A 25,813-nucleotide genomic window follows, 5' to 3' on the forward strand; every position below is an offset into this window, starting at 1 on the left:
GGCATTTCCCAACGTAGGGAACCTTGGGACTCTCCAGAACTCTAATTCTTGCTCCACTCACTTCCCAGTGATTCCAGGGAGACAGGAAGAGGAAGTGTTTTTTCCAGATTTTCTGCGTGAGATCAGATGAAAGTATTTGTGGGAAAAAACAAAACAAAACAAAACAAAACACAAAACCAACCACCAAGACAACAACAAAAAAACCTACCACTAGCAACAATGAACTGTGAAAAAAGTCTCCTAGACAGGCAACCCACAGCCATAACATTGGCTGTATTGGATGTTATGGACATGCCGACAGCAGCACATCCCTTAGCTGTCTTGGAAATGTCAATAAGCATAACAGAACAGAGGTGATCTGTAGGAACTTAGGAAGAGATAAGGATCTGTGAGCACTTAACTGGATACCAAGTTACCTAGCTAGCAGTCATATAGTGTATACTGACACAACTTCTAGAAGGAAAAAAGAAATTAACTGGTAGAAACTAATAATTTAAAGATAAAAGGCAACTTCTGGCTAAAGTGGAAATGATGGAAGAAAATGAATGCAATTATTCTGTAGCACAGAAATAGAATTAGCTTGGAGATAATTACTTTTACAGACACAGAGATGAAGAAACCTTTAAAATGTTACCTCTTCCAAAATATTCAGAACTGGGATCCCCCCACACTCCTTTTAAGAATACAATATCAATATAAAAATACTGCCAGGAAAAAAAAAATGCTGAAAAAAGGCTCATGTTTAAGACACTTTTATAAAAGTAAATATCAATGAAAGAAGAAATTATGGAAACTGAACAAATGCTAAATATAACTTTTCATTATCATTATAGAAGTTGTGTTCTAGCATATAAGACATCGTAAATAAATAAGAAAAATGTAATACAACTGCTAGAATATGCTTAATATTCATTCACTGTCACGAACAATGCAATTTGATGAGAATTCATCAACTGAAATACATAGATTTCTCTTTTCCTTATCTTTGTTTTATTTTAAACTGTGCCAGTTAAAATGGCTAACATCGTCATAACAGTAGGAATAAAACTTTCCCCCTATTTCAGCAATTAATCAGACACTAACTGGAAATAAAACTGAAATGTCGAAAGTCACTGAATCTTTCATATTATAACCTTTTTTTCACTGGGTTTGAGTTACTCTTATAATGTCTGGTAAAATATATATTTTCTCAAATTAAATTAAGAAAAAAGAAATCTTTGATTTCTTAATTTAATTCAGCATAGCATCACTACTCTCTAGAACAATTAAAATATATCACAGAGATATTTAAAAGGGTGAATTATTAAGGAAATTATTATTTTGTATAGACTTGAAATACTCTTTTGATCTTCAAAGCAACCAAGTAAAAATTACACAGTCTGCACGAGGTACCAATATGTCAGTACTACCTTCTACCCCCAGAAAAATGATATTGACAAAATACCTCTGCATTTTAAGAGATGCTTCAGTGGAAACTCGTTTGAGCACTATTGAGCTCTTTTGTACTTCACCTTTCCCATTAGAAAGCAGTCCTCTTCATTATACTGTCTGACCAGAGATACACCCATGAGCTTTTTGTGGTGGTGATGAGAAGCAAGACCTACTATTTGGCTTTGTGTTACCAAGATAGGTGAAGTTTGGACATCATGATAACTTTTAGAGGCATGTGGGAATATGTGACAGTGAGGAAAAAAAAATATCAAGAAACATATTTCAAATTATTGTGGAAGCTTCAATTGGGGAAAAAAGTTTATCGGAGTGCTGTATTTGTGAAGATTTAGAGGGCTTTTGTTATTAACATAGAAATTATTCTTAGACAGGTGTCACTTTTTGAAGGAAAATAAAGTTTTAATGTAAATATAACTTTCTAAATAATTTACGACAAGCTTTTTTGATGTGAACATTAATTATCTATTTCAGTGTACCTCAGGTAAACCTTCCCCTTGACTTACATAGCCTCCATGGTGTACTGCACGATGTATTCACTACTGAGTACCTCTTGTAACAAGCGTATGACAGCATGAGGTTTTCACTGTCTTGATATTATGAAAAGTTAAGTGAGTACTGATACAACTCAAAGACCAAATTAGCAGTAATGATAGCTTTGCTTTGGTTTAAAATTTGGCTTTAAAGCATATGAAAGGTTAGATCAGGGCTATAATCTCCACCCAGTAGACAAATAAGATGATAATACAACTTCTACTGTTGGGCTAAACCAGTCATGCTATAGAGAGTTCTCATATTAAATTCTATGGGTGAACTATTTTATAAAAATGCTAATTAAGGTTTAGCAAAATCTGGTTTGCTCTGCATTTACTTTTAAAAAATGTCTGTTCAGCATGGAAAAATAGGAACATGGCAGATGTTGTGGAAAAATCAGCATCTATTGAGGGTTTCAAGTGTTCCTAAAAAAGACTCTTACTGCCTTTCTGAATAAGATCAAAAGAAGAGAATTTTTGTTAAGAAGGGAAAAAGAAAGTCATTCTAGTGAACAGAAAATCAAGTAGCATATGCATCTATTTTTTAAACAATCAGCTGCTGTAAGTGGCGTGCATTTTGTTCTGATAGTAATAGTTTAAAGATTTATTGTACTTCTGCTTTACTGTTTTTTAATATATATATATATAATAGCAAAATGTAAGCGGAAAAAAAGTCCTACTGATTTTGATAAAGTTAAGAGATTGACCCTGACAATTAACATTATGTAGGACTAATAGTAAATATAGGGGAAAAAGCAGACTAAATTTCTAGGCATTAGAGCAGGGAACTGTAACCTCTCTGTGTTTAGAGAATAAATAGATTTACAGGTAACGGCATAAAAATACTTTCCTGAAAGATTCTTATGCATCAGATCATGGTATTCCCTGGCTCCAGGTCTGTTTTCACTGATTCAAAAAATCCATTGATTTCAAAAGAACTCCAGAAATAGAAGATGAGGCAGAAAAAAACCTCCATTATGCAATCCAACGCCATTTCAAGTTAAAAATTAAAGGTTGAAAAATGTTTTGCATCACTTCAGATGCTATCAAATAGACAACCACACACCATAGTCTTTTTTTAAAATATTTTTATATGTATAAATATAAACATATTTGTATTTGTAGTAAATTTAATAGTATTTGCATAAATCATGATAAAACTCTAGTCTTATGGGAAACAACAATTTACCTCTCTGAAGTCATTGATTTCTGCAAGAGATTGGGGAAAATGGATGGCATATTCCAGGCTTTTTTTTGTGAAGTACTTAATTTTGTTCTGAACAAGGCCTTTATTATTACGTAAATGAATTATTACTCCTCCACTAGATTAGACGTACGTATTTGAATTGTCTGACTAACAGAGACAAATTCTCTTTAATTTTTTCCTGCCTTAGCCCTGCCTAGATGCAGCTCCGTTAGTGCTATTTGCACAGTATCTATGATGGGGAAGACAAGGAACTGAAGATGAGAGATAATCTCCCTTGGTTTTCCATTTTCTAGCTAGCAGTTTTACGAGCTATTCACCAAAATGTGACTGAGCTACGAGATTTATGGGAGTGAGGAACTTGTATAGGTGCAAGGATGGAAAAGAAAATCCCAGTGCTTCCAGTTCAGCATTTGCACAAGGCTGTCCCCTGTGGAAGAGACATCTATGAAGTTCTTCTTACATTATAAAGGAGATTGGACTTAATAAGAAGCAAAGTATAAGTGAGAGAAGCGGTAGAACTGTTTCCACTTAGAATATCCTACAAACCCTATATTCCTTTGCTTTAAAAGTATAATTATATGCAATTCATGGTGATGTCATGATATTTGCCTTTTTATTATCTTTTTAAAAATCAGTATCGTAAGTCAAATATCTTATAGATACTGGCAGAAAAATGAAAGAACCCCTCACTACTTTCAGTGGTAGTATAATTTCCAGGTTTTTATAATGTGTCATTGCTGTAGTAGATAGAGAGCCACAAATTTCCATTCTGCACAACACACAATATGACACAGAAGACCTTATGTCTAAATGGAAAGGAAAGACATTGTAGAAGACAATAAACACTTTATAAACATGATAATACTCATCTCAGATCTCAGGATAATGTGACTTTAACTTCTAATTCACTGCATTTTCTTCCCTGCCTCATTTCCTACATGTATATCTGATAGTCCTGGAATATTTTTCTTTTAGATGTTTTACTCAAAAGAACCCCAAACAAACAAACAAAAACAACCAAAAAACCAACCACCAAACAAACAAAACAACAAACAGATATCTCATTGTCATCTGGATTGAATTCATATTCTCTAATTTTAGATGACCAACTCTGGTGGGTTGATCCTGGCTGGAGGTCAGGTGCCCACCAAAGCTGCTCTATCTGCCCCCCTCACCTGCACAGAGGAGAGAAAATATAACAAAAAGCTCATGGGTCAAGATAAGGACAGGGAGAGATCACTCAATAATTATTGTCATGGGCAAACCAGACTGAACTCAGGAAAAATAATTTAATTTATTACCAATCAAATCAGAGTAGGGTAATGAGAAATCAAATCTGAAAAACATCTTCCCTCCACCCCTCCCTTCTTCCTGCACTCAACTTTGCTCCCAATTTTCTCTACCTCTTCTCCCTGAGTAGTGCAGGGGGACAGGGAATGGGAGTCGTGGTCAGTTTATCACACATTGTCTCTGCTGCTTCATCCTCCTTGGGGGAGGACTCCTCACACTTCTCCCCTGCTCCAGTATGGGGTCCCTCCAACGGGAGACAGTCCTCCACCAACTTCTCCAATGTGAGTCCTTCCCATGACCTGCAGTTCTTCACCAACTGCTCCAGCGTGGGTCCCTTCCATGGGGTGCAGACCTTCAGGAGCAAACTGCTCCAGCATGGGTCCCCCATGGGGTCACAAGTCCTGCCAGCAAACCTGCTCCAGCATGGGCTCCTATCTCCACGGGGCCACAGGTCCTGCCAGGAGCCTGCTCCAGTGTGGGCTTCCCACAGGGTCACAGCCTCCTTTGGGTGCATCCACCTGCTCTGGCATGGGGTCCCCCACAGGCTGTAGGTGGATATCTGCTCCATCATTAACCTCCATGGTCTGCAGGGGGACAGCCTGCCTCACCACAGTCTTGTCCACAGGCTGCAGGGGAATCTCTGCTCCGGCACCTGCAGCACCTCCTCCCCCTCCTTCTGCACTGACCTTGGTGTCTGCAGAGTTGTTGCTCTCGCATCTTCTCACTCCTCTCTCTTCCAGATGCTGTTGCGCAGCAGTTTTTTTCCTTCTTAAACATGTTACCCCAGAGGCACTACCACCATGGCTGATGGGCTTGGCCTTGGCCAGCGGCGGGTCCGTCTTGGAGCCGGCTGGCATTGGCTCTGTCAGACACAGGGGAAGCTTCTAGCAGCTTCTCACAGGATGCACCTTTGTAGCTCCCTCTGCTACCAAAACTTTGCCACACAAACCCAATACACCAACTTGTTGGCATCAGCATTTGATCTCATCAAGCAGACTCCTTTTATAGTCTATAGAGAGTAATAAGCACTTCTGTGTGCAATTCACCTTGTTCTACGATAAATATCTAAACCAGGAAAACTCTGGGCTAGGAATTCCTGCTTTTTGTCTCTGTAAGCCTAGTGGCTGAGATATAAAAAAAAGGTGTTTTAGAGTTCAAGAATATTGGAGAGCCAGGAGGAGAACAGCACTGTGTTGTAACCCAGTAGGGGAAAAAAAAAAAAATTGTTCAAATGGCTTTTTCAAAAGAATCTGTGTAGTTACATTGAAAACATTTTATATGAAAATTCAGGGCAGACTAGATATGTCTAAATATGTTTACAAGGAGAAAACCTGCAGTTTCAGAGTGCAAAAATGTGAAGACTGAAAAAATCTTTTTTAGAAGACTTTGTGCAGTGAAAACTGTATGTAATTCTGAAGACTATGTTTACTTGCTTCAACTTAAAAAAACAGAATACTAAAACTCAAGTGCAACTCTTTGGGTTGGATAGCAAGCAATTTAACACTACTTATCAGCACCAGACTGCATGAGATTTTGCTACCCAGCAAGACAGGTGACAGAGCTCTGTGATTTGGCAACTGCAATAGCTTTACTAAAAAATGTAAAAGTTAAAAAACTGTCCTAGCAAATGGCTTATCAAGAATTCAATCTTCATCTTATCATTATTTTATATTGGAAATTACTTATGTGGTTATCATGCATTATTCTATTTATTTTATTTCTTACTGTCAATTTCTCCTTTCCCTCAATAAAATACATATTCTTGGTTCTTTGTCTGCAAATTGAGAGTTATAAAATATTGAGTATCAAGACAGTTTATTTTCCCAGGTTTCTAAGTGGCATCTTGAGCCAATATTTATTAGATATCCTGAAAAATCAACCTGTCCTTTATAGATATGTCATGGCTTGGCAGAGGAATTTCACATCTAGAAAACTAGTTCTAGTGGTAGATTTTTGTATTGTATAAATCTAAAATGAGGTGAAATGAAATCCAGGGAAACAGCTGAGATAGTGATAAGGGCATGCTCCAAGCAGCTGCTCGGCAGTATGATCACAGATCAGAGCCCTGTGGAGCACTGTGATGTATATTAATAAATAAGTGTAGACATGGTCTAAATGCCCAGAAGATGTTGATAAAATCTGGTCCAGATAGCAATCAAAGAATGCCTTTGGCACTGTATGACAAAACATTACATTGATAGTATAGCAAATGAGGACACCATTCCTTATCGGTTCCTGATACTTGTCAGGGAAGACAACATAAAAATACATATAAGAAAAATGGAAGGAGTTACAAAATATTGATCACAAAACTAAAAAGATTAAACATTTTGTCCTTTTCATCCAAAAAAAAGTTGCAGACTTTCACATAAAGAAATAGTCACAAAAGCCCCTATTTCTGCAAAATTATCTAAGCCCGTATACTAAAAAAAGTCAACTGCAGCTATTTTGATAGTTTTTTGTCAAGTGATATGGACACTGAGAATCAGATATTCCACTAAAAAGTAACTTCAACAGGAGTGAATTGGATATCTTACTCCTTGGGAAGCTATCATAGACTATTGTTACTAAGTCAGAAGTCAGAGCTTCTATAGAGCAAATAGGGCTCTAAACTGGATATTTATGAAAACCAACATTTGGGTTTTTTCTGCCCTAGAGGTCATGTTTTTATGGTGTCCTATTCAGTGGTATGAGACAAGGTTTTTATCCTTGGAGAAATTATGTATTGTTAACCATTTCTTCATTCACAGATACCTTTTTTTTTTTTTTTTTTTTTTTTTTTAGAAGGGGAGAAACTATGACAGCTTGACACAAATTTATTCTGGATTTTATTTACTATAATTGGAATATCTTTGTAGATACAAGATATTGATATAAGAAGTTAGATTTGTAGATCTTACCTTTAACTCACCCTCATACTCATTTTTATACGAATGTATTTATTTATGTTCACTCATGCACTCACCCACACAGGCAGAGAGCTAGACAGGTAGATGCATGTGCACATGCACACATACACATTCACACACACACTAAGGATATAAACTTACATATCATGTGTTCTTTTTCACTGGAAACAAGCTGAGAGACCATACCAATAATTACTGTTCATCAAAGTACCAAAAGTAGTGTCAGGACAAGGTCATAAAATACATACGCAATCATGTTGTTAAGATAAACAAAGATTGTCTTTCTATATGAGACCAGGTCTTCAATTTATGTATACATCCAAGTTGCATCCTAGCTTCATGTCAGGAATAGATCAGTCACATAGCAGTTCCCTCCCATTTTCTCTTGTTACTTGTTTTCTATAGAGGAAAAATACAACATGCAAGTTCTTTAGAAATTAGGGGACTACCCAACAAATCCCTACATGAGAAATCAATGCACCAGTCCAAGAAGCATACCCAAAGGAAGACACATTTAGACACAAGTGAAGTATGCTAAAATATGTGGGTTTTCATTTGAAGGGTTGTTCCAGTAAATTAATTGGCATAGGTTTTCAGTACTTAATACAGCAAGTCTTTCTTTTTTTGATTTTTTTTTCCTATTTTTTTTTCAGTAAATTATCTATTATGAGGATTTTTTTCTTTTAGAATGGGCTGATTTTGCCTGGGATAGAGTTAATTTTCTTCACAGTAGCTAGTATGGGGCTGTGTTTTGGATTTGTGCTGAAAACAGTGCAGATAATAGATGTTTTTTATTATACAGAGATGTTTTAGTTACTGCTGAGCAGTGCTTACACAGAGCCAAGACCTTTTCTGCTTCTTACACCACCCCACCAGTGAGTAGGCTGGGGGTGCACAAGGAGTTGGGAGGGGACACAGCCAGGACAGCTGACCCAAACTATCCAAAGGGATATTCCCTATCATATGATGTCATGCTCAGCAATAAAAGCTGGGGGAAGAAGAAGGAAAGGGAGGATGTTAGGAGTGGTGGTGTTTGTCTTCCCAAGTACCCGTTACACGTGATGGAGCCCTGCTTTCCTGGAGATGGCTGAACACCTGCCTGCCCATGGGAAGTGGGGAATGAATTCCTTGCTTTGCTTTGCTTGTGTGCACGGCTTTTGCTTTACCTATTAAACTGTCTTTATCTCAGCCCACGAGTTTTCTCACTTTTACCCTTCTGATTTTCTCCCCCATCCCACCATGGGGGCAGTGAGAGCAGCTGTGTGGTGCTTAGCTGCCATCCAGGGTTAAACCACGACAGTATATATTGTTTTCAGTTGAAATTTCTGAATACATTTGAGTGTGTTATTTGAAAACTGAGGCTTGTTTTGCTTTGCAAACAGTTTTCTCATGTATAAGCTTGCCAGAAAACAATGAGTAAAAATATTGATCTAACAATGTAATATTGAATCCAGGATACAGAAAACATGTACAAAAGCTTTGGAGAGTGGGGCTGAGCAACACCTAGCACCTGTAACTTCTAGGGAAAGCTTTCTGGTCACTAAAAGTGTTTGTGAGACTGACTAATATAGCACTATCGAAATGCATTATTCAAGACACTAGAGACTGATGAAAGTAGAATGCTATCACATTGCATCATTTTGTCATTATTGAAGTCTGTCCTTAGAATCTTGCCTAGTAGTGTATCTTTTAACAGATTTCATAAATGCTACTCTATTAAAAAAAGTTCACAGAATTTTTTAAGACAATATCATTTTAGTCTATGTTGCCTGGGGTTTTGTGGAGTTTTTTTTCTTCCTTTTTGCTAATAATCAACCTTGAGGTTGTATGCGATTTTATAGAAGAAAAACTGTTCATCTTTCACCATCAAATATATTTACATTAAACCTTAAATTATATTTAGCCTCCATTCATACACTAAGAAGATTTGTTTTATTTACTTTTACACATCTCCAAACTTTTTTTGTCATGGTTAGCAACAGGTTTGTAACAGTTGTGCATTTATTTGTCAAAAATATTGTTCATTTGTGTTTTAAATTTGAAGCAAAATGATTGGGAATGATCGCCGAAGCCACTTTTAATAATTTATTTGTGCCTTTTTCTCCCTGATTTATGTTTTAAGACATTCTGCATTTTCTCAGGACTGTTCAAGGACCATATTTTGATTTCTATCTCTACTGCCAGTTCTGTTGCTCTTGAAATACTTTCATTTCAGTATCCCACGCAATCTTGGACTATACTCCTACTTGCAGTTTTTATTCATTTCTATCCAATTTTGCACTGCCCTCCTGAATTCCAGATACATTGCTCTCTACACCCATCACACCCTCAGTACGGTCTATGACACTACACTTTCCCCAGCGTCCTGTTTCCCTTTTTCTGTCTCGATGGCAAAAGTCAAGAAGCCTGATACGGCATCTTCCTTCTATGTAATCATCAGTCCTTTTCACAGTTATGTCCTTGATCTTCTCTCAGTGCTTCCCCAAACTCACAGACATTTTTCCAAACAATTTTTTCTTCACTCTGCAGGTCCTCAAGTCATGTTTCCTGTCTCTGGTGAAGCCTACAGGCTCTGCAATTATAAACTCTGTGCTCAGTAACAACTTAGTTTATAAATAATTACACGTTTAAAGCAGAGAGCTTAGAATGTGCTGTTTATATACTTTAAAAAAAAAAATTCTGTCTTTACATGCACACTAAATCCATTCTCTCTTGACTTTCAAATTCCTAACATAAGCAGTATCAGCTGCAACCTTTCCTGCACTAAAAGGAAAATTTTAAAAAGTCTCTTTTTTTGCCTAATGTTATAGGTTTGAATTTTAATTTTGCATTCTTTTGTACCTCTTTGTCTCATTTTAAACACATTTCAAGGTTTCTTTCTGTTTTCAGATTGTGGAAAACTATGCTAGGATAAAAGAAAATCTGTCTTTAAAACCATACAATTCATCTGATATCTAAAAATATGTAACACCAAAATGCAAAGGAAAACACAAACCATCAGCAAACAAACAGAATCCGCAATGAAGAGTGTTATGGACAATTTCAAGGTCTGTTTCTTCACAAAGTTCAAAGGAAAGGACTTCTAACAGGAAGCTTTTGCAGTGCTGCCTGTTGATTGATTTTCACTGCAGTAAAACAGGATAAATGCGTATAAAAAGTAATAAAATATAACATTATGTAGAAAAAAAAGTAGAAATGTAATAAAGGACAAAATAGAAGTATTGTTTATTTATTGAAAAAATTAGATCAGATTTGCAATATTTCTTGTTTGAGTTTTCAGCCAAGGCTCAGTTAATGACCTCTGTTCTGGAAAATCACAATCATGCCTGTCAAGAGAGAAAAATAGAGTTTAAAATTTTTTTAAAAACAAAAATGAAATATTTTGTTAAATATTATTCACTGAGTTGTTTATCAAATGTGGGATATTCCACAGATCTTAAAATTTCTCATAAGTCAAAACAGCGCCTTTTTGGGGGGGATCCATGTTTCCTGTCAGTGATATGAATGTTTCAAAATGAACACATTTAATAATAATAATAATAATAATGATAATAATAATAATACCAGCACCTGTGAAAAACATGAAGACACTGGTGCTTTTCAGCTATCAAGGACAGGTGGGAATATTAATTTCCAAGGAAAATGAGCAGCATTCCTGAAAACTTAATGATACAGTCTGGCCTATAGTGATTATCACTTAATAGGATGAGAAATAAATTCTAGATAGGAAATTGTTGAAAGGCATAAAATCTATCAAAAAAGAAATTACCTACAATGTTCTCAGCTGAAGTTATATGATTTGGAATGTATAGTTTATATGCTTTTTTTAAGAAACCAGTTTGAGTCACTACAGTTGTAAGTTAAGGTGATTTTGGAAGCAGCTGTAGAAAAGGACCCTAGTATTAAACAAATGTTTTCAATTAAAGTATTAGCTATATGGATATTTAAATCTCTCTTTCTTTGTGTGAATTCATGAATCTGGAAGTATATTCTTCCCAATGCCAGTGTACATCTGCTGATCTCTTTAGCATACACTATTAGCAGCTGAAAATAAAATTTTGTATTTGGAATCCAGGCTAAGGGGCAAAAAAATTTTTTTTTTTTTTTGGACTATTTGAAAAATTATGAATTCATAAAATGTTTAGCATTCATAGTACTTAACACATACATTAAAAAAAGAACTGGCACACTGATATACACTTTATTTTTGTTCCAAATATGAAATAACTCAGTGAAATAAAGAACTGTACGTAGGTGAAATTGAATTAATTTGGACATATATACTGGGAAATCATTTATGCCTCTGAAAGCACATTTTGAGTAGTCAGTAAGCAATCAAGATAGGCAAGCTGAAGAGTAGACCACAGCAGAATTATGGAGACATGCATCAATAAAGAAAAGCTCTTCCAGAAATTAGAGCATCTATGAGCAAGAAGGAAATCAATGGAAAGACTGTAGTTTCTCCTTTGAAGTTCATCTGGTGGGGGGTTTTTTGTTGTTGTGGTTGGTTGGTTGGCTTTTTTTAAACCCAAACTGCTACAGAACTTGCAAAGAAAGCAGATGCAGTCAGCTATATCAGGATCTCTGACATTTTGTGAAGACTTCCCCACCTACCTAACTTGTATCTTACTTTCCAGTATTCTTTGTTGTTCTATTCCTTTGCACAGTATACTGCTTTGGGCTGGGATAGAGGTAGTTTTCTTCATAGTAGCTTGTATGGTGTTGTGATTTCGATTTGTGGTGAAAACAGTGTTGATAACAGTCTGATATTTTAACTAATGCTGAGCAGTGCTTACACAGAGCCTGCTCCTCACACTGCCCCATCAGTGAGCAGTTTGGGGGTGGGCAAAATGTTGGGAGGGGACACAGCTGGGACAGCTGCCCCCAACTGACCAAAGGGATATTCCATAACATATGACGTCATGCTCAGCAATAAAAGCTGGGGGGGGTGGTGTAGTGTGGGGTGTGAAGAAAAAGAAAGGGGAGATGTTTGGAGTTATGGAGTTTGTTTTCTCAAGGAACTGTTACACGTGATGGATCCCTGCTTTCCTGGAGATGGCTGAACCCCTGCCTGCCCATGGGAAGTGGGGAATGAATTCCTTGCTTTGCTTTGCTTGTGTGCGCGGCTTTTGCTTTACCTATTAAACTGTCTTTATCTCAACCCACGAGTTTTCTCACTTTTACCCTTCTGATTCTCTCCCCCATCCCACTTGGGAGAGGAGTGAGCGAGTGGATGTGTGAGGCTTAGCTGCCGGCTGGGGTTAAACCACAACACATAGAAAAAGAAAAATAGGAGGATGTGTCAGCTAGTTTTGGAGTTACAAGGATCTATAAAGTATTTCCAATTTTATAGTAACATAGCAACATGTAGAATAACAGAAGAGGACAAGGTAGGGAAACAAAAAGGAGAGGAGGAGGGGGGGAAAAAGTAGGAAAGAAAGAAAGGAAAGAAAAATGTCTCAATAAGTATGTTCCTAGTAGTCTAATGTAGCTTATGAATAATTGAATGAGAAAACCCAATAAAAACAGCACAGAAAAGGAACACACCTATAAGAAAAAAGGTGCTTAATAGTCTTTAAGACTTGGTTATATCTGTGAGGAGACACTTGAAAAAAATCTGTATCTGACAGCCTTATCCCAGAAATCTCAGAAGAGCAGTTCATTTTTTCTCTCCCTTATCCTTTACTTCCAGAATAGTTATTTGTGTTTCTGTATTGATTCAATTATATTAAGCTGCTTGTATGTGCTCCTTTTTTCTTGTGATGGACTACACAAGAAGTTAACATTCTCAAGCTTCTTGATCAATAAAACTTCTGGTTTATCCCAAAAGAGCAAAGAAGAAATTCTGACAATGTGGCATATATCATGAAATTTTACTAAATGTAATCAGATTAATTTTTTGCAACATATCTTTACAATTCTCTATAGTAGGTATCAAAAAGTAGGACAAGAAAATAATATTAACAAAGGCAAATAATAGCAGATGCTCAAGAATAATGTGAATTGAATCAGTTATCCAATTACTATTTCATCATAATGTGAATTATGTGCTTATGAAGGAATACATAAGTTATTTCATTAATTTTTAGGGTCATCTTTAAAAATATTATTCATTTGTATTGTACATCCTTGAATAAAGTGGGTGAATACTTGATATCTATTTCTACAGCAGACAGGTTGCAAATTTATGTTTCTTTCACTTACACATTATCCAAGCAAGAAATCAGAAGGCAGAAAATAGCTAGGATCTGAAATTATTCACTTAAGAATTGTTAACTTAATATTTAACTTAAAATATTGAAACTAAAAGCTAAAATGAACTTGCAAATTACCTCAGATGACAGCAAACAGCCATAAACCATTTTGCATCTGATATGTATTAATTTACCCACTAAGTTCACAGGGAAGTTCCACATTATCACTGATAAGCCATACACACAAAAAGTTTGGTCTTTGAAGAAACACTGACGTTGCACATTGCATTGAGGAGAATGCAAGTTGGATAATCTGCATCTGTAGCAATTATTGACAGAAATTTCAGCTATTAAAATTTTCTGTTTATGTCCTTGAAAATAAAATACCTGTGTCAGATAGAAGGTAGACTTTACTCCACTTCTGTGTTTCACTTCATTCTGTTGTTGCTGAAATGCAGACATGATTTCTAAAAAAAATTTTAGGATCTATATACACCAAAAATTGTATTATTCTTCTATCCAGATTTGTACACTTTCTGTTTATCTAGTTTCAGTACAGTCAGGCTATATCTACCAAAAAAAGGTTTTGTTTGGGGGTTCCATTTTATCACTACAGGTGAACATCAATGGCATTTATTCATCCACACTTACTTTACCACCTACCTCCTGTTTGGCTGTGCCTAGTGACAAACAGAGGACTTCTGCAGGTGGGGAAAAAGTCTTCTAGGAGCACGTCTGCTGGGAACAGTAGAAGGATGTAGAATTATACACAGTAGTAATGCTAGTACACTTGGGAACATGAGAAAAATAAATAAAATCAGCATGGTCACCTACTGACACCAGGATCACAATGTGATGACCTCATCTGTCCTGAAAGAAAAACACTGTTAGTAGCCATGGTGACTAATCCAATGTCAGTCCCACTGGGTATAAATACACACCGTTCTAAGAACCAACTATCCAATGATAATTGACCACATATTTGATTAAAAAAATATGTCATAGACTGCCCTTTAGTGAGCTATAACTTTCTGTTTCTTTTTATGCCTCTAATTTGTAACAAAAACTATTTTTAAGATAGTGATTTTAAAACAAAGGGTAGTGACCTTTAAATTCTGGGCTCAGTAACTGCTAAATTGTCAGTAATTGCTAATTTGGCTGCCACTTAACAAGAACAACTCTGTAAGAGGTCCCATTTCATGTGGTGCTTTTCTTTTGATATGTTGCTTGTGAACTTCTGTGTGAGATTTATTTACTGAAGCTAGGTCAGATACCTGTCTCAAATAAAAGCAACCTGTTCTATCATGCTAATTTCAAATCAGTAATGGTTGCAAAATTTCCACTCTAAATTTTTCAAATGCAGTTTTTATTACAAAAATAAAACAAATCAGTCATTTAGTAACTCAGTAATAGAGCTGGCTGATTATTGAAAAATAAAATGTCTAACTGTTCATTTGAATAAAGACAAAATTTCACTGGAAATATTCAAAGGCTATGACTGCAATTTTTCTAACACTGAATGCAGAAAGATTTGTTTCTTGAAGTGGTTATAGAATGAAAACAATTTCAAATGCTTGCAAAAATTTGCATTCATTCCAAAAGCAGTTGTATGGCCATGGATACTGTTTCTTTTTCTGTGAGAATGCTCTTATTTGCTTGAAGAAAGGAAAAAAAGCACATCTTAGGCAACTGATGGCAGCCTGTAAAAACCAAATAGTGTTTTGTTTTGTGGTTTTCTTGTTTTGTTTTTAAAATAATAACCATGGTAAGTAGTGCAATGACCAGTCCATAGACTGATAAATGCTTGATAAAACATTCCTTAAGTAAATTTGAAAAAGTTTTGAAATCTAATATGGATAATTAGAAAATTGGTGAAAAGCTAAGTTTGTTGAAAATATATTTTCACAGAATCAGTTGTTGAGGTTGGAAGGGACCTCTGAACCTCCATCTAGTTTACCATCCCTGCTCAGAGCAGAGCCAACTGAAGCAGATTGCTTAGGGCTATTTCCAGTCAAATTTTGAGTATCTCCAAGGATGGAGACCTACAGCTTCTTTTGGCAACCTGTTCCAGTGTTTGATCACCCTTACAGTAAGTGTTCTCTTATGTTTAGGTAGAATTTTCTGTATTTCATTATGTGCTCATTGCTCTTGTCCTGTCATGGCATATTGCTGAGAAGAATCAAGGTCTGTCTTCTTTTTTCACCTCATCGGGTATTTATTTAAAAACATTGACAATACGTCCCCTCCCTAAGCCTTCTCTTCTCCAAGCTAAATCATTCCAGCTTTCTCAACATCTCCTCATATGGCAGATGCTTCAGTCCCTCAGTCATCTTTGTGGCCCAGTGCTGTGTCTGCTCTAGTGAGTCAGTATCTTTCCTGCACTGCTGAGCCCAGTTCTGGACACAGTACTGCAGATGTGGCCTCACCAGTGCTGAGGAGAGGGGAAGTCTCATCTTCCTCGACTTGCTGGTGAAGCTCTTTCTAATGCAACCCAGGATGTTGTTGATTGTCTTTGTGGCAAAGGCATGTTGCAGGCTCATGGTCAACTTATTGTCCACCAGGACTCCCTGATCCTTCTATGCAAAGCTACTTCCAGCCAGTAAGCCTGCAGCCTGTCCTGCTGCAATGGTGTTATTCCTCCCCAGGAGCAGGACTTTGCATTTCTCTTTGCTGAACTTCATGAGGTTCCTATCAGCCCATTTGCCCAGCCTGTAAAGGTTCCTTTGAATAGCAGAACAACCGTCTGTTGTATCCAATCCTCCTCCTAGTTTTGCATCATCTGTAGACTTGCTGGGCATGCACTCTGTCCCATCATCTTGGTCCATAAGTAGAAACTATCAATTATCTGAGAAACTTCTAAAAGAGACCACTGATATGGTTTGGAAAGTGAATTAAAAAGACAATATTTGAATACATGGTTTGATTTATGAGAGCAAAACCCAATAGCATATGGATAGGTACAGTTGCTTAGTTTCTGGTTCTATACTACAGCCTTCGCTGCAAAAGATGTTATACATATTTATGTGTAAAACACTGCTTTTTCTAGTTAATGATATACTGCCTGTGAAGTTCTGAGATCATTTCAAGAGAGTTATCATCTTTCCTGGAGTATAACAGGACAAACAGAAAAGAAAGGAAAAGAAAGGAAGAGAAGAGAAGAGAAGAGAAGAGAAGAGAAGAGAGAAGAGAATGTTATATTTCAGTTGGAAGGAACCTACAGTGATCATCTAGTCCAATTGCCTGACCAATTCAGGGCTGACCAAAAGTTAAAGCACGTCATTAAGGGCATTGACCAAATGGCTTTTAAAGACTGACAGGCTTGGGGCATCGACCACCTCTCTAGGAAGCCTGTTCCAGGGTTTGACCACCCTCTTGGTAAAGAAATGCTTCCTACTGCCCAGTGTATACAAAGGGATTGAGAGCTCTTTTGCTCTATGGAAAGCATCCTTAAAGATTTGCCATCTCTGTTCTGCTCTCTGGTCCCTGTTGACTCCCTTGGCCCTGTTGACTAACTGCTCGAACAGCGGGATCTGGGATTCTTCTATAGAAGACTCATCCAGGGCACTTCCTAGCTGTGGAAATCAAGACAACATTTATTCACTTGTAAAATGGAGGGATGAGACGTATTTGTGATGGTGAGGCTAAATCAGAGGTAAGGAGTACCAGAGATATAACAGAGGCCTATGACTGTTACCTGGATGTCCTTATTCTGTTGATTATCTCCCAAAGTTCCCATCAAATAAACATTCATTACTATATTGACAAGTTCTGTAATGGTGATATCAGATATTTCTTTACATTTATCTCTCAGGGTTATGGGTGGGATTAATCTGCGCTGACATGAGTGCCTGCACATTAGATGGCTAAGCCTGGGTAGGTCACCTTAGGCTTGCCTTATTTTTAATATAGAGAAATAAGCACCTCCCTGAGGTGATTGATCTTTTTTTTGAGAAGGTGACATAAATTAGATGAACAATTTTCTGGAAGTGTCTGGGTTTTGCCTTTGACTGTAAAGGCAGTCTAGCATGTTTAATCAGATTTAGACATCTACATTTTTACATCTAAGACTGAGCTGAATCCTATTCTTAATTGCTTGAGATGGATATGCTCAGGCCTGTGAGTTACTTGATCTGGTATTCTGTTTCACTGATTTTCTGCACTTAGAAATATTCCTATACTAATTTCAATATAAACAGGATAGGATTTGCCTCACCTGTAGCTGTCTGTCTGCCTCTTTCTCTAGAGGAGGATTAATGTATGTGAGCTAGTCATCTGAATTCATATTTTATAATGGTCATCTAATTAGCACAGTTAATAGAGTGTGATATCTATATGAGGTTGTTGTGGTTTATTCCCCAGAAGTATTTATTTCCAAATCGTGTAAAGGGTTTCCCTCATAACTACCTCAGCTGCAGATGTCTGTCCTTAATGTATCTAAAATTAGACAGTTTTCTGTTCTGTTCTCAAAACAAAGACATTTTCAGCATGTGCAAGTGTAAGAAAACTGTGAATTAGTCAGAGGAGATGATATTCTCACTTAACTTCAGCCATATACAAGTTAGGCATCTAGTATAGTCCATCCAGAAAAATTCCCTCTATTGTCATAGAGAGAAAATAGGTATTTCCAAACTGGGAAACAACTTGACAACTACTTTAAACTTTTGGACAGTGAGATTAAAGAGAGACGAATCCAAAACAGGTAAAGAGTACATATGCAGACTGGTCAATTTGCCTTCGCATCGTCCCCTCCCCCCTCAATTAACTTGCAAAAACATGCATTGAAGTTCTGATTTATGTTCTCTGATACCTTGGGAAATGCATTTCATCTACAATGATTGTTTATCTCTGTAAAATAGGAATATGGTGCTTTTCTCTTTCAGAAGCCAAATATAAAGAGTAGTTGCTATGTTTATGATGCCATAATTAGTGGAGCGTGAAAGGTATTTGGCTAATAAAAGATAATATGGCTGAAGTATATACAAGAAGAAAAAGAAAAAAAGAAAAAAAAAAAAAAAAGGTTTTCCCACCTACCAACAAGCATCTAGCTGACAGTCACAGAGGAGCAGGAATAGGATTATATGATTATCTGGGCTTCTTCCCTAATAAGTAGAGATAGTCCTCTTCAGATATTGATATATCTAAGACTGAATTGCTTTTTAAAGTCTCCCTTTTTTTCATTTTTAACTAACTACAGAGTGAGTTCATGATGAATAGGATCCCAAATCATGTGTTTTGAATAGGTGGCTAGAATTAAGGAAGATGAAACAAGGTCAGAGAGCAAGGTCTAAGGAATGGATTTTGTACTTGCAAATATGTGACTCCAAAGGAGCAATTATGCTTCTCCAGTAAATGTATTTATCATGGAAGTTTATGACAAGGAGCAATCAATATATGATCTAGAAATGGAATTCTCATGCTAAAATAGTCAGATGCTTTTATTTATGAGAGAGATTTCTGAAGGCATTTAATTACATTTTCAACTTTCAAACATTAGGAATTTTGAGGAAAATGGTATATATTAGTATATACATATGTGTGTGTGTATACATGTAAATATATAAAGATGGATACATTTTCTTTTGTGTTGTTTTTTTTTAATATTCAAACAGAAAGAATATAAGCATACCCTGCAGACAAAGCTAGGTGGTGTAAGATAACCTGTCAGTAAGATACAAAGTAATGATAGATTACTATTTTCCTCAGGACTATCTTCTTTCAATCTGTTTTAATTATAGCAATATTAATTGTTGTCATTTTTTTCACACCATCTCACACAGCTTTATGACCATGATAGAAGCAGGTGAAAGACCCTGTCTTCTAAATCTGCACAATAGTCATACTAGATCAGCAAAAGGTAAAGATCTTACTCATCAGTAAGATTCAAATATTCCTCAGCTATGACAAGCATGTAGACTCAGCAAAAACACTGCAAAGAAAATGTAGAATAGTGCAGAAAGGAAAGATTGAGCATAGATTCTTTTATGAATGCCTTTGAAGGCAATGCAAAATGTCACACAGTGTGAATTCAAGCAGTTTAAATAAGTTGGCACAAAATTTAGGACCTAAATTAATTATTTAAAAAATGCTGTTTTGTTTTTGGGGTTTTTTATGTTTTACTTAGGGGATGAGAGTGGCTGAGAATATTTACTGTTGAATAGATGAAAATGTACGTAACAGACCCTTGATTTGGATACCACAGTTAAGCTAGAAATTTGATACTACAGGCTGGCATAAACACTATTGCTGGAGCTCTTTCACTTTATACAAATAAAAAATGGGCTTTAGACGGGGCTGTGATGCAGCTATTCTCCTTTTGGTGTCTGTATTAATATTCTGTCCATCAGACCAAAGAGAAACATTCTCTGAATAGAGTATTGGAGTATTTCTGAAGTAAAATTGGATCAGCTGCAAGAAGAGAAAAGAAGTTACTACTCTTTTACATGGTCGTTGTTTATCTAGAATTCCCAAAACTAGAGATACTGGTTTAAATCTCTTTGGCAAAGAAGGGAATTGAGACTTTCCATAATCTGCTGAGTCCTCAAACCACTGACCTAAAGGACTGGAGACAAGCACTGCTATCATTTATTCTTCTTCAGCTGCCCCAAATGATTTCTTCCTTTTTTAAAAAAAAAAAATCCAGATAGATTAGCTGGTAAATTTGTCCTACATTTAAACACACACACACAAAGAAAATTTTAATTCAGAAATAAATGCATGTAATTATGTACCTACAAATACTATACAATTTGGAAAAAAAAAAAAAAAAGATATAATGAATTATCTTATGGGAGGGGACTGAAGAATCCCCAAGTCTTCAAATGCTAAATCCAGCGTAAGTCTAATCCTACTATTCATAGCTAAATAACAACCGAAGTGGAGTACAGGACTGCAACTGCACTATATAAGAAGTTCTCTGCAGGCCAGTGTTTTCTTTTGTCTGTTGTTTTTTTTTGTTTTTTGGTTTGTTTGGGTTTTTTTTTAATAATATTATGCTGCTCTTATGCTCAGTTTAATAATTGCTGGTCCATCTGATAAGTCTGCTAATGTGTCTATGTTGATTTGTACGTAGCTACTTACAGATTAGCATTTGATCTTGTGGAGTGGGCCATATCCATCAGTGTATGTATTTCTTAAAAGTGCCATAGGCTTGTGGTCAGAATAAGGATTATTGGAAATGTATAGGGTAGAACTAAAATTAATTTCATTCTCTTTAACCCTGTGGTCCAAAAATCAGGAGGTAACTAAACTAAGTACTGAAAATTTTCATTCATTTATTTAGAATATATGAGCAAAAAATTATTGGCTCAAAAGAGATATATTAATTTTATTACTTTGAATAAAAGCATGTTAAAATTAATTTTCATTGTTAAACTCAAAATTAAAAATAGCTCTATATTGTTAAAGCTCTGATATAAAATACTTAAATTAATAGTAAGTAGTTATGTGATAACATAATACAGCCTTTTTATCAATTACTGGGAAATTACAGCATGAAAACACAATTTAGATTAATATTTATGATTTTTTCCTCATACTATTTAGAGTCAATATAGAAGCGAGGTGTGAGACATTCACTTTCTATTAAGAACCTTGAAATTCTGAAGATGGTTCAAAATTTCTTACTGTTGAAATTGTGCTTCAGAAACAAGTGATCTCCTACGCAGATGTTCTGTATTGTTCTCAAATAAAAACATGTGCTCAACAACTACAAAAAAAGAATTATTCATTCCATAGTTAGCTACAACAATCATGAAGCCCTGTAAATGGGGGTGATACAAATTATACTTTCAGCTCTGTAAACTAAAAAGACAAAATTAGATTTACTTCCTCAATGACAAATATATCACACAAAGAAATCTTTCCATCCAAAGTGACAATTACAGCATTATCACCATAGACAGTTTGTTTCATTTTATTTTTTCATGGATGCTCAAATGTTTATAGTACATGAATAAATTAATAAGTAAAAAGATTTACAAAAAAAAAAAAAGTTTGAGAGAAGACATGCAGAATGGTTTGTACCATAACAAAACAAAAGCCCGGGAGGGATGGTCTAAAGGGTTTCATAAAGTAATCCAAGATAACTGAATACAGAAAAGCCTTGCTGACTTATGAACAACAGCAACTCATAAAAATCAAAAGGTTGATGCTTAGTTTTGCAATGATTCTTACAAAATCATCTTTAAATCTAAAAGAGGCTTTCATATTGCATGTTTATAGAGCTTGATGAAATAATTGCTATAAAAAAATATGTACTGATGAATACTTAGTTTTATTTTGCATAGAAGGAAAAGAATTTATTTCATTACTCCACTAAATTGAATCTATAGAAACTATATGGCTATGTACTACAAAACATTTACTTGTTTTGGTTTTAGATGGCCACAGCGTCACAGGTGCATGACCTTTTGCTAGTTCACTATTAACAAAATGAGATCATGAAAAAAGAAGTATGATTATTCTTTGCTTTCAGGGTAACATTTCCTGTACCATAATGTGGCAATTTTTATGGAATCATATGCCTGCCAAGCATCATTCATATGAACTGACAAATTTCTTCTCTGCTGCCATTTAGCCTTTTTGGGCTGTCTGTCAGTCACCAGGGAGTCAGCAAATTTCCCCTAAAGCAATCCCCATGCTTCTAGGAGCAACTAAATGAGAGCTGATGCTATCTTCTGCAGAAAAGGCAGCTGAGAACTGTTTTCACTTGTTTCTCTGCCTTTATTGCTCCTCGGTTGGTTTCTTGCATTTATTATACCTGCAGAGTCATGACCACAGTGGAAGAAGAGAAGCCCTTATCCACCAAAAAGCAGCTTCTGACTCACCTTCTCACTTAGATAATTACCCTACCATCCCTTATGTTGAAATTGCAACTGGGATACAACTGTCTCTTCCTAGATAATAGACTTGGTTGGTCACTGAAAATGTGTAAATTCATGACTTGAGCTCAGCGAAACTACTTTTGCATCTCCTTCCCTGTTTTCAGAATGAGTTTAAGTGGGAATGGGGTTGACATAGGACTGAGAGGATTATTGTATCAAGTTCTCAGGAAAATTTTCTTTATGCAGGCTTTGCACCTTTCTTCTGGACAATGTTCCTAAGTAACATATTAGGACCAGAAACATTCTGTAATGCTTCAAGTCACAGTCACTTGACCTTTTTTACATAAGATTGTGTTGTAGTTTTGCCCCAGCTGGCAGCTAAGCACCACGCAGCCGTTCACTCACTCCCCCTCCACTGGGATGGAGGAGAGAATCAGAAGAGTGAAAGTGAGAAAACTCATGGGTTGAGATAAAGACAGTCTAATAGGTAAAGCAAAAGCTGGGAGCACAAGCAAAGCAAGACAAGGAATTCATTCACCGCTTCCCATGGGCAGGCAGGTGTTCAGCCATCTCCAGGAAAGCAGGGCTCCATCACGTGTAATGGTTACTTGGGAAGACAAATGCCATCACTCCAAATGTAACCCCCCTTCTTCCTCTTCCCCCAGCCCCTTATATGCTGAGCATGATGTCATATGTTATGGAATATCCCTTTGGTCAGCTGGGGTCATCTGTCCTGTCTGTGTCCCCTCCCGACTTCTTGTGCACCCCCAGTCATCCTGCTGGTGGGGTGGTGTGAGAAGCAGAAAAGATGTTGACTCTGTGTGAGCACTGATCAACAATAACAAAAATATCTCTATATAACAAAAATATCTATATATTATCAACACTATTTTTCAGCACAAATCCAAAACATAAACCCATAGTAGCTACTATGAAAAAATTAACTCTATCTCAGCTGAAACCAGGACAGATGGCTAGGTTTTGTGCTTTTTTTTCTGTATAGAAGAATGAATTCTGATTGTGTTTACATGAAAGAATATTCAGTCATTCTTACCTTTTCATTATGATTAGATTTTTACCATACACATGAGGAAAGAGAGGCTAGTGAAGTCTTGCAGTATATATTACTGGAAGCAACTGTTTCTTTTATGTTGAGCATGTACATCTTACTTTAATATGTGCTTAACATATTTGGCATGTCTGTTCTTGTATAATATCAATACACATCACTGTTTTTCATGTTTCCCCCAAAACAGGATGATTAAAGCAAAGTAAACACACACACACATGCATACATTTATAAGTATAAATACCAGCGTTAAGGTATGCAGGCAGATGACTAGGCCCTGACCTGATATTTAGCTAATGAACAGAACATGAAAAACATGAGAACATGAGCTTAGCATGAGAAACTAGTGAACATAACAAATAAGAAAGTAATAACCAGACAAAAATTTCAGACAACACCATGATAAATGGTGGGATTTTGCATGTGGTTAAGGGAAGTTATGTGAGAGATGGACATACTTCTCAGATAATTGGAGGTGAACATTGAGGACCTTCTGGGGACTGGGACCTTGCAAGGCTAGCAGTGCGTCTGTAACCCTATCAGAAATACCAAATTTGTGTACAGATGCAGCAGACCTGGGACTAAAAGGGAACACTTAGATGTGAACTATTTAGTTGGGAGAAGAAAAGGGAAGAGAAAGGGAGAGATCGGTGTGGATGAGGAAGGAACCAATGTGGGAAAGTGAAGAGCCAGGAACATACAAGGTGGCTGATGGCATGTAAAAACAGACTCTTGGCTATTTTACTTTTCTGCCGAGCCCTGTATCTGATGATTTCAGTCTGTCCAACCTTCTTTGTTCCTTGCTATTTTCTGTGTGAGTGCACTCTCTACTCTGAGACCATGTGTGTGAACTGCTAGTGAACTTCAGGCCAGATACAGATATAGGAGCCAGCAATTGGAGAGACTGAGGTGTTGATCTGTGGTCAGCTGATGGGTAGATCTGTATTTTGCGTTTGTCTGTGTGTATGTTCTGCTCGTAAACTTCAAGCTGGAGTAGCCAGTGGGTAGGAGGAGCCTAGGAAAGACCCAGGTCCTGAGTTAGTGAATGAGTTGAGAACCTAGGATCCAGGCATAGGTATTAGGTGAAAAAGCCTGTGCTAATACTCAAGAGATCTGTGAATGTGGGTATGACTGTAGGTTAGGGAGTAAGTCTATCTATCAAGAAAAACTTCAGTCCTGATCAACTGGAGGGTAGGAACAGTGTTGTCCATGTTCATGTGAGTGCTGCTGTCATGAAAGGCACTGGCCACTGTGTTGGTCTCTATGTCTGTATGTGTGTGTGTGTGTGTGTGCTTGCATGTGCACGTGTCTTTTGGGAACACCTATTTACTGACTGGGTCTACTAAAGAAAACGGTTGCAGCTACAACTACCAGATTTGGATTCCCTGGGGTGGGAGAGTACACCAAATCAGGCTCTAGCAGACTGGGAAGAAGGAATCCCCAGTGCCCTGAAGACCATCAGATTCAGTTTCCTTAACAGCAAGGAGCCTGGGGAAATTTAGTTTAAGCACTTTGACACTTGTATTGTGTATGCAGCTTGCTGAGCCATACTATGAAGTACTACTGCTTATACAATACTGAGAATCAAACAAGAACCTTTACCAAGAATCTCTGATATGCTGTTCGCGTTTCCTGCATTTCTCCTGCTGTGTGCTCCAGGCTGCTTCTCTTGTGAAATTCAGTGTCAGTGTTAAGAAACATATTAGGAATACAAGTGAAATTCAAGCACAAGTCCATAAGGAAACAAAAACAATCTAACCTGATTTCAATGCTTAGATACCCAGCTGCTGAAACACAGACAGATATTGAGTATGAAATATTTTCTTCTCTCTTCAATGTGTGAGAATAATTGGTGCTTCAGAATTAAAACCAAAACAGACTGAACGCTGAACAGAGAGCTGCCCTTATCATGCAGTTACATGCTGCTAGGTAATTAAAAAGGTTCAGGTCAGAGTTAGATTTTAAATCACTTGTTTATCTCAGGGTTGTAAGAAAGTACTTCCGATCACACAGGATCTATAGATGCAAAACCTCTCCTAAAGATAAATGCTCACAATCTTTCCTCTAAATGTGAAAAGATGTACTTTTACAATTTTTCTTTCGAAATTTCGTAGAAGAGAGTTAATGAAATGCCTCTCTTTTAATGCTATTGGACCATGAATGAAATATGCATCCAAAAATACATGTTGCAATGCCTCTCTGACCAAAATGATATTCAAATCAACTCTAGAAAGTCAACAGCTGTGTTAGAATACAGTGCGACAGAAACATTTGCTATGTCCCCTATTGCAGCTATAATATTGTGATTACAGGGACCCAAGGGCCAAGGTGGAGGGCATGGCA

Source organism: Grus americana, chromosome 1 (genome assembly GCF_028858705.1).
Source record: "Grus americana isolate bGruAme1 chromosome 1, bGruAme1.mat, whole genome shotgun sequence".
NCBI classification, from domain to species: Eukaryota; Metazoa; Chordata; class Aves; order Gruiformes; family Gruidae; genus Grus; species Grus americana.